This window comes from Schistocerca piceifrons, chromosome 4 (genome assembly GCF_021461385.2).
Source record: "Schistocerca piceifrons isolate TAMUIC-IGC-003096 chromosome 4, iqSchPice1.1, whole genome shotgun sequence".
NCBI lineage: Eukaryota > Metazoa > Arthropoda > Insecta > Orthoptera > Acrididae > Schistocerca > Schistocerca piceifrons.
In genome coordinates this window covers 696,515,555-696,526,734 of record NC_060141.1, presented here as the reverse complement: position 1 = coordinate 696,526,734, position 11,180 = coordinate 696,515,555, and the positions used below count along the sequence as shown (strand labels likewise).

General features: G+C 41.0%; 1 non-coding gene across 1 annotated transcript; it reads left to right on the top strand.

Moving 5' to 3' along the window:
• The first annotated feature begins 10,732 nt into the window (after positions 1-10,732).
• Trnal-caa lies at positions 10,733-10,807 on the top strand. Its single transcript has one exon. It is a non-coding gene; the product is annotated as a tRNA-Leu (tRNA).
• Positions 10,808-11,180: the final 373 nt, after the last annotated feature.

Here is an 11,180-nt window from a genome sequence, read left to right as displayed (position 1 = left end):
GGATATTCTTGCTGAGTAGGAATCGAGAAGTTGCATTAAAATGACTTTTGGTACTTACGTTTTACACTACGGTTGTTCTTAACGTCTGCCGGTTCACTCATTTCAACAAGTAGAAGTATTCAATGATAATGGTTTATATTTAGTGTTGGGAAAGATCTATTTTAGCTGCACAAAATATTCATGACTCAATGGCTGTATTTTGTTAGTAACTGCATATTTGGATACCAACGGAAAGCTTTCAAAATAACCTTCCTTTTCTCAGTCATACTTGTATTTTATTTCTTAAGGTTATAATTTTGTCATTGACAGTAAGGAGATTTGCACCTCACCTTGTGGACTAACATTTGTATTGCTGAGTATTTCAAATAAATCAGATAGGAAAGCTAGATTTGTGCTCCAGAGCTCTTATTTGAAGCACCCACAAACACGGTTTTGTTTTCTTGCTCAAATAACTGCAGCATTGCAAATTTAAGTTATGTGTCTGGACTGCCAGTGGGCTTCTGTGTAAGAAAGGCTACAATTCTGTGTTCGTAGCTCGTAACATATTTGAGAAGACAGTGTAGAAATGAGAGGCCCGCTCTTAACACTTAAGTACTCTCGTGTCAGGAAGTAGCGTAAGTAGTCGCGTCGGGTCAGTTTGACCTGGGCAGAAATTTAGCTGAATATGCTCGTATGTATCTAGTTTCAGAAAAAGAGAAATGTTACCACTTATGGACGATCTTTGAATAGAAATGCTTGAAAGTAACATGTACCTAAAATCATATAATGGTACTGTGATTTGTTATGTGACGAACAAAAATAAAAAATAATGGTTCAAATGGCTCTGAGCACTATGGGACTTAACATCTGTGGTCATCAGTCCCCTAGAACTTGGAACTACTTAAACCTGACTAACCTAAGGACATCACACACATCCAAGCCCGAGGCAGGATTCGAACCTGCGACCGTAGCGGTCACGCGGTTCCAGACTGAAGCGCCTAGAACCGCACGGCCACACCGGCCGGCGACGAACAAAGGAAACGAACCTAATACTAACAAATACTATACATTAATAGTATAAAACTTTTAGGACCATCAAAATATTTCAGTGAGCCGAGCTTTTTGCGCAGGTCACTTCGGAATGCACTTTGAATACATGTTCTAGACTAGTAGCGGACAGTGTTGAATGCTTGTTATCGTCTGTACTTGGGCAGATGTGCTACCTCTTTTCAGTCCCTGATTCCTCGAGTGTTTGATGCGTGATGAGAAACAATCGCACAGTGAGTAACATGATGTGCGATGACAGAACGAATAAACCACGAATGCTGACTTTGGAAAGTTAAAAATTTTCGTCCTTGTTTGTTCGGAATATGCATTTCATCTCGCTCAAGAGCAAATTTAAATTATATTTTAGGCAATTTCCATCTGAAGATGGACCCACTGGGTCCTAAACGCGTAGTGTGATTCAATAAAAACCAAAACAATTTGTGAAAGAAGGGTATTTTATTCAGTTTTCCTGTGTACTGAATGCAGTCACATTCATAGCTGCAAAATATGGATAATACTGAAAGATAATTGGAAGTTACGGTCACAAAATAGTGGAATTCAACTTATCGATCACTCGTTTAATACATGATCTTTGGTTATACAGAACAAATAAAGGGATGTTCAACATGATTTTATCACTATTTTTTCATTTGTTTTACATTTGAATTTAGCGACACCAATGATACTGCTACTCGACATCCGCGGGGTGTCCAGACACCCAGTTTGGAAAACTCTGCCCTACAGGAACGTGACCAAACCTCAATGTTTTAACTGTTCTAAACGGCTAGATTGTCCTCATTGCAAGTTTCGTGTGGTGTATAAAGATACTTTTGGAGCTCCCACACTGCTGAAGGTAGACAGACACTACTGAACTGAAAATAGGGGACGTAACTGAATTACCGCTGCATTAAAACAACAAATGTATAAGAAACTTACATTTTCAAAGAAACAAGAACATATAGTCAATGCCCCATTCCTCTCAGACAGTATCTTTACATGGGAACACGTAATGCACCGAGCCACAATGTCGAACGCGATCGTTATGGTGGTACATGTGTCATGGTGTGGGGAGGCATCATGTTGCATGGGCATACTGACTTGCAAATATTCGAATACGGTACACTAACCTATCGACATTATTGTGAAACTGTAATCCTTGTGGAAAAAACGACATTTTGTCTATGAAGTGCGTGACTGATTATTTTGCAATTATTTTTTAATAGACGCAATCACATGTTTACGACACAGTCGTAACCGGTTTCGGCCAGACAATGACCATCTTCAGATTCTAAAGGTGGCATACACTGAACACAGGTTCATGCGTTGTCAAACGCCGCCTTTAGAATCTGAAGATTGTCATTGTAACCGGTTATGAATGTGTCATAAACATGTGATTGCGTCTATAAACAAACAAAAAAGTTTTTACTGTAATCCTTGCCCACAGGCATCTTTTCATATGAGCGTTGGTTCCAGACTTCTTTCTTATAGATGACAAAGCGCAACCGAATCGATAGCGCAGATGGAGGAGTTCTTGGAACGAGTGGATATTCAGCGAATGGAGTGGCTGTCGCCCCGACCTCATTCCCATCAAGCCCATCAAGCACGTTTGGGATGTGATGGTGAGACGATCCGGGCACGTCCACATACACCAACGACCATCAGGCAATTGTCAACCGCACAGGTGGAGGAATGGACCGTTCTAATACAAGAACTACTTACCAACCTCGTGGCCAACATGAGAATACTTTGCACAGCACGCACTGTAGTCTGTGGAGATCTCTCACCTTATTAAGAACCACACATCTCCTTCTGTATGGGCATTGGAAAAACAGTGAATCGCAGTGGCTTCAGTGTAATAATTGCCTTTGAATAAAAACGTCATTTCTGTTCTTCTCATTGCGCATTTATTTCAGTTACCTAACAGTTCTCTCTATGTATGGTCCAAGTTTTATCCTTGACCTGTGCGCATCATTGTCAATAATACATACCTTGAAATAATAGAAAATTTATCCCATATGTCTTTTGTCCCCCATAATGCTGTTTAGTAACTTAAAATGGAAAATGACTAATATTTGCAGGTGCTCGAACAGAAATTGATACTGTCACTGAAGCTTTCGCTTTCTCGTCGCGTTACCCTATTATTCAAAATCTCTTAGTATTCATAGTATTTTCATATCGCGCTTACTGAAAAAAATTATTGAAATATCCCAGTCCTTAGACAGGGTAGGACGATCGCACCATACACTAATTATACAAATTACTACTGCTGAAAATACAGCGCTAAAGTACAATTAAGTGGAATGCCATGCTTCACATAAACGTGTTCACGACTGCGTCTACATATGAATACAAGAAACGTACTAGTCACTGATTATATGTAACATTAAACAATAACTCAACCGTTGCCAAATCATGACACACGTTTAAGTATAAAAATTATTTTCTTATATCGTCGGCGAACACATGCCAGCTACCAACCTCTGGCGCCTGATTCTACGAGGGCTATTCGGAAAGTGAGGAACGATCGGTCGCGAAATGGAAACCACTGTGAAAATCCGACAAGGCTTTTCACAGATGTTTCGGGCAGTGTCTTTAGTGTGCCTGTCGATCGTATCAAGACGCTGTTTTCAGTTGTGAGCTCACTGTGAGCGAGTAAAGCTGCCTAGAACAACAGTGTCTCCCGCCAGGTAGGAGGGCTAGCGGAGAGGCTTCGCCTTAATGAATGCAGCCCACCTAACAGAATTGCCACGCAATTCCCATCCGCTCTCTGCAGGAGCAGTTCAGACGCTCCTGCAGCCTTTTCAATGCGAAGTGTTCGGTCACCCATAACACAGCTTTAATTGGCTCGTCCTGAGTGTCATCTCTGTTCACATGAAACGCTGGATACGAAGACAACTCTTGGTCGCAGGTTACGCGCTACAGACCAGCGTAACGAATCATCGAAAAGCACAGGCGGCTGCCATCTATGACGATGGTGTTGGAAATTTGGTATAACGCTCCGACAAATGTTTAAGCCGGAGCGGCGACTATGTAGAGAAGTACCTGGCAGGTGTAGCTAAATGTGCAAAGAAAACAGTTTTGATTTACATTGTTGTTTCCATTTCGCGACTGATCGTTGCTTACTTTCCAAACAACTCTCGTGTATTGTGGAAGGAACGGCTTCTGTCATTGGCTTCTCCACTGCTCTCCTGGATGTAGCCATCACCCTTTCTCTTTTTGCCATTCTTTCAGTATTCTGGACGAATATACGGGTGGTGAATCAGCATCTCGGCTGATAATATGTCCACCTGAGCGCCAGGTGCCCTGTTTTGCTCTTGATTGTAATTGGTGTGCAAAGATGGAGACAGTAGACTGACTAATGATAAAATGTTTCGTCACCCTCGTCAACGAATGAACAGACATTTGTTACGAAAGACTGTGTGGATCGGCACCCTCCATATCCAGGCTACTCGTAGGTGAACGAAGGATTCTCATATCTTCTTGAGACATTGCTCCGACAGTTTCATTGCCTGTGACATTTCTACTAAAATTGCAATGGAATTACATGCCTTCTGAATCCAAGATGAGTAGCGCAGTTTACTCCTCCCCGGGGTAGTAAGTTCATAAACGTCCGGTTATTCCTATGTAGATAAAGAGTTTGAGTGTACGTGTGTCTCTGGTTGCGGCTTGCCCCTTTAATGCAATCTTTGTTGTCAGATGTTACCCACAAACTCTACTTGTTAAGTTTTTCTTGAAAAATCCACATTTTACACTTCTCTCTAGCAGTTGTAAATGAAAAGTTGCCTTACATCATTTTGATCTCCATCGAAAAAAAATACCTCACGATAAAGACACTGGTACAGAATTGGGGGCCGGCCGGTGTGGCCGCGCGGCTCTAGGCGCTTCAGTCTGGAACGGCGCGACCGCTACGGCCGCAGGTTCGAATCTTGCCTCGGGCATGGATGTGTGTGATGTCCTTATGTTAGTTAGATTTAAGTAGTTCTAAGTTCTAGGGGACTGATGACTTCAGATGTTAAGTCCCATAGTGCTCACAACCATTTGAACCCTTTTTTTGAACAGAATTAGGAAATCGCCAATACGACATAGCAGACAGAGGCAGCAGAGGAAGAAGAAGACAGAGATGGACCAATTATAAGATAAGAGATGTAATCGCAGAAAGGCATATGTATCTTTCTCTTCAACAAACGAACATGGCCGTCTCTGCACTCTATTCATACAGAAAAATGAAATAGATGTATTAGCATCCCTCAACAGCGTTCAACCATCATAGACAAGAGCTACAAACGGAATTTCACAAAGGACCAGTTGAGATGTACCAGGCAGACATGTAACAGCCTCAGTTGGCCGTCATAAAGTCAGATTTCAGTCCACCGTTAAACTAAAGTGCTACCACTGCTCCACTGCTAACCGTATGAGAGTGATACACTACTACCAGTTGTAACCTTGCACCTGCTCGGCTAGCAGCAGAGTACTAGCTAAAATTAAAATGCGTTATAGACTTTCGCGCTTTCTAGCTTTGGTGTTTTGTTCTTTCATTTCTGACTTGGAACAGATTCCTTGCCTAGCAAACGTCAAATGAATTTCTGCCGATCTTTCCACCATACTATTTAGCGGATCACTTCCTTTGATGATCGTAGGTCTGGAGTTTGACGCTACACCAGCACGGTATTAATTTAGCAGATACCAATTGGAGGGATCTGCCAACCACCATTTGCAGCGCAAAGACGTACCGGTATGTCGAAGTCATGACTGGCGCTTATCCTCACTACAGAGCACAAGGGTCCATCCAGTATATGGTACTTCTGTTAAGATGACCACTCACCCTGAGGGCTAACAGACAGCTGTCGTTTATCTCCGTGAGTTGCGGTCAACTTTGTTCACAAGATAAATGCCAGGACATCATTATTGATATATCAGATCACTTCTCTACACGCACAGAACAATCTGCATAGTCTTGTTAATTAGCACCCTGTCCAAATGAGGCTAAGGTAAACGATTTTCCATGTGCAAAAATTTCATCTTTTGTAAATTTCGTATGTTCTATTTTACATTTATCATGTATGAAAGCAGTGTTTACAGCAGTTTGATATTTATTTGCTTATACATACAGCATTGTCTGTTACCATTCATGCAATTGTTTGCTGACTGGAAAGGGCTTTTGTGTATTTGCATACAGTATCTTGCGTCAAGATGAATGAGGTTTTTTTTCAGTGTATCACTTTTCTGGCACCCACTGTGGGGGACAATTTTGCTTATTACAATTTTCGTAATTTTAGTATACTGGGTATAACCAAATTCCATTTACAGACTTTGGGGACACATTCCATTCACAAAAATTCCTTTAAACATAGGATGCAAAATGCCTAACTGAAAAGCTATGAACACTTGTCAATCTCTGTTACTGTATAACACATCTCTTCTGTTGGAAGGAGGTAGTATGGACCAAGTTAAGAAAAAAATATCCAGTAACGCTTGCTTTAAGAACTAAGAGTACTTGTTCGTCTTCGCTACTGTGAAAAACATCTCTTTTTTGCACTATATAACTTAAAACCTAATCTCATTTGTCAATCCATACTGCGAAAGGAATTATTTATTGCTCAAAACAGATCAATAGGTGTGATGAAGGTTTTTCTCCAATATTCATAGACACTTTATCAAAGAGTTAGAAATTCTAATCACATCTATGCAATTGGTTAGAACTTCTGTCTCTTTCACGACTGAATAATAAATGATATTCAACCATAGTCATTTTATAGTCACTTCATCAACAAGTCAAATAGTTTAACAATATGTTCATACATTTTAACATATATGAGAGGTGGTTAGATTTCTAACATATTAGTGAGGTACCCATAGGGTGACAGTGAATGTACGTCACTTGTTATTCTCATCAGTCGCTTGTGTGCAACAAATTCGTTAATTACTTCAAACTATTACAAAAAATGTGCGGTGTGCCATTGTGAACTCGTTTCCGACTCTAAGTTCAGGGAAATTGAGCCGACAATGAAATATTACTTCGGTTATATACCAGATGGCTTGCAGAAGAAATTCACCGTATTATTTCTAGATCGTGACAAACAGATTGCAGACAAATACATTCCGTCTTTCTACTGAACGCTATAGAATATTCTTATCTTTGTTTCCCTGTAAGCGCGTAAATACACGATTCGGTGCGCGTGGGCGCTCAGGGAGAAATAGAAGCAAAAACATTCCGGCAGAGCCGAGGCCGTGGCAAAAGTTGTTCGGTTGTGACAAGCCAGACTGTAGCGTGATTGATGTGTTGAACAGTTTCCACGGCCAGCATTACAGGTGCGATATATCACTTGCGAAATTCGAGTGGAAATGGGGGCATCATGGCTGGCGGACGGAAGCGGTGCTGGCTAAATGCGCATGCGCCCGTGTTATGCATTTGTTCACAGATTCCTAACACAATGAACAGCGTTATGCAGCGGCGGCCCCCAGTTTGTCATGATTTTCACAGCGCGTCAATAAAGTACGATATCGTGCTGACATGCGATACGGATAGAGAACGTCTCGATTCAGTTACAATTTCACCATTCTGTATTTCCGATGACTAATGAAATACGCGATGAAAATACTGTTGGCGCGTAGTGACCGGTGACAAGGGCGGAAACAAAATAGTGCGGTATCTACGTTTCTACCGACGCTAATGTAATTCCTAATCAAATTCTTTCCGCGTTTTGATCAGCTATAGTAGTCCGTCAAATCCAGATGACTTAAAATTCAGTTATTGTCGTTATCAGGACACCTTTGCAAATGACATTATACGTCACAGTAAACTGCTGTTTAAATTGTCCTTTAATGTGCAATCAGTTTCTGCCAGAAGCTACTGTCCAGCACCTACTGCTTTAACGTCGTCCATTGGGGCTTTCCATTATTATTGTCATTATACATAGCTTGATTGATAAGCGTAAAGTAATTAAGTAAGACAACTGCATAAAAGTATTTGCTTGTATTTGCTTGAGAGGACAGAACAGAATACGTGTTTACCTAGACAATGACAAATTCGCCCATCTTTATTTACAAATGACATCAACCTTGACGTGAGTCTCATTTCAATACTATGAATAAACAAGAGTCTGTTTCAAGATACTGATTTATATAATACGACTGTAACAAATTCAGGAAAACAAACCTTAAAACACTAGTGAGTAAAAGTACCAACGCTACTGGGTAACATAAAGATTCTGGTTAATAAAACTAAATAGGTCATGCACGAAAAGAATATGGATTCGTGAACCTACTTACTTATATAAATGAGGACTTCTTAAATACCTTGTATAACGTTTTTGGAACTGTAGCCATCTAGGTAGGATTCTAGTTTTTCTAGAACGCTAAAACAGAAAGTAGAAGGTAATAAATTCACAAAATGCCTCAAGAAAATGTCTGATTAGTTATAAAATCGTATATGGGAAGAAGGGTTATTAGGTTTTAAAGTCCTATCAGTGTTTCTATCACAGATGACGGAGTCCTACCTCGGGCAGGACTGTGATGAGAAATGAAATCGCATACGCATCTTTCAGTTGAAACTTTTGTGCATTCGCCTTAAAAGTGTCAGGGCTAGCAAAGAATGTGAAAACAGCGATAATTCCATTAGGTTATGATGGTGTCCAGTAGAGAAACGATTCTCTATATTCGTACACAAGATGACAAGTAAATCGGAACAGATCAAGTTGGAAAACGTGTATTATACCAGAAGTTATCACTGCATTAAACAAGAGCGGAAAGCCAAAAACACGCCAGAGAGTTAAGCAAAGGCCCATGTTGTTTCAATTTTAAAATAACGTACGAACTGTTGCAAAGGACACTGACAAGCTGGGCTGGGCACACAAACAGAATGACTGATATGGCGCCAGTATGCAGTCACATACGAATGGAGACACTTTTATACGTAAACACGTTTTGTTAAATCAAATGGCAAGCGTAAGAGTCGTCACATTAATATCGACATTTATGAATGTGTGTCAATTTTACAACCTCTGGCTAGGTAACAGTGATGCAATTACCTCCAAAATAACTTTCCATGCCACATGAAGGTCATCTATATTCATTGAGGGCAGTTACTAACTTACTTTTAAAACATTATTTATTTACGTAAAGTAGTTGGTCATGCTTCCACAGCTGTAGTTAGTAGGAATACATTTGTAGTACTAGTACTACCAATATATCAAACTATGATATTGTGTGTGGCAGACTATTTGAAATTTCATCATTGTTTGTACTAGTAACGGCACAAGAAGCTACACAAGGTCAATACAAGTGTGGTGATTAGCTAATAGTAGCTAGTTGGAAATAGAACTTCTCATCGAAGATTTCCATTGTCGACATCGTTATTCAAACTTTTGCGTTTATTGTTGCACTTAATTTTCATCTCAAGGCTGAAATGTTAGTGTTACTCATAATTAATAAGCGTTAACCTTTCTTTCAGGTAAGTACTTTTTCATAATAATAATCTTAGAATTTTAAATTAATAATAGGTGTAATATGTTCAGGGCGATAAAATTTAGTACTGTGTAGTAGCTGTATACACACAAGCAACCTGCCATCATTAAAACAAGCATGCTTAATCTGTTACTGATAACTAGCAATCCGTAGTATGGAAAATTGATATCACCTCGATCGGTGGACGATACCCATAGCTAACGTATATCAACAATCACTCTTTGTGACTGTAGCGCTGAAATTATCTAACACAGACAATAATTTGGGCACAGAAATCGCACTGTGCACTTGTTCCGCAACTCTTAGACTCCTACTGCGACAAACACAACTCATACTCTGAAAGAAATCATTTGTGTACTTCTGTGTGCAATATACATAGCTCAATCTGTTCCAAAAAGACTAGATTGTGAGTTGGGAAAAACATGGAAGGTTTTGTAGAGGATGTGTATAATAAGTCACAACAGTATCGACAGAATCTGTATTGAGATGAAAATATCACAAACTATGGGGTTTCCACTCACAATATAAGCGTACTTATTGCCACATACTAACAGCACACCATGCGTGACCAAATGTTAACGAAAGTTCAAGCCTCATGAACTAATAAATCAATTAAAATTATAAAAAGCAGTGGAAAACTCACTGAGAAAGAGCATAAGAGAGTAGGAACCAAGGATTTGGGAAGATAGAAAGCTCATGTGGGCAAGAGCACGTGTCGAATTGCAAGACTGGCCGTTATGCACTTTAAGATTCATGAAGTAATGTACCAAGTGAGGAGGTGGGAATGGTAAGATGCCAGAAAGATAAAATCTGAAACATGAAAGAAAATTTTATTTTTAAAAGGGTAGAGTAAATCTAGCAAATGTATAGTTGTGACGACCACGGCGGACAGAGCAATCACACCGACGTCATCTAAGACGCCGTCGCAATCTGTTCCACCGCGCGACCGCGGCGCGGGGCGCGGACGGCGGAAGGTGCGCGCCGAGGGCGGAAGGTATTTAAATCGGCCGCCGCCGCGACCGAAGCCAGTTCCCTCTGGGCAGCCATAGCGTACGGATCTCCGTCCCGGCACGTTCACAGGAGCTCAGTCCGTCAGTTCACCTGATGATGGCGACATGTATGATCGCCGAAATATTGTGCCCGTTGGACACTGCACACCGGCAGTACACCTGTGGATATTTTGAAGCGTCCCCTTTGAAAAATGATGCATGACTGTAAAGCTGTGAGTACCGGGCGTGAGTCGTGCTTCGGTAGCTCAGTTGGTAGAGCACTTGCCCGCAAAAGGCAAAGGTCCCGAGTTCGAATCTCGGTCGGGCACACAGTTTTAATCTGCCAGGAAGTTTCATATCAGCGCACACTTCGCTGCAGAGTGAAAATCTCATTCTGGAAACATCCCCCAGGCTGTGGCTAAGCCATGTCTCCGCAATATCCTTTCTTTCAGGAGTGCTAGTTCTGCAAGGTTCGCAGGAGAGCTTCTGTAAAGTTTGGAAGGTAGGAGACGAGGTACTGGCAGAAGTAATGCTGTGAGTACTGGGCGTGAGTCGTGCTTCGGTAACTCAGTTGGTAGAGCACTTTCCCGCGAAAGGCAAAGGTCCCGAGTTCGAATCTCGGTCGGGCACACAGTTTTAATCTGCCAGGAAGTTTCATATCAGCGCATACTCCGCTGCGGAGTAAAAATCTCATTCTGGTAT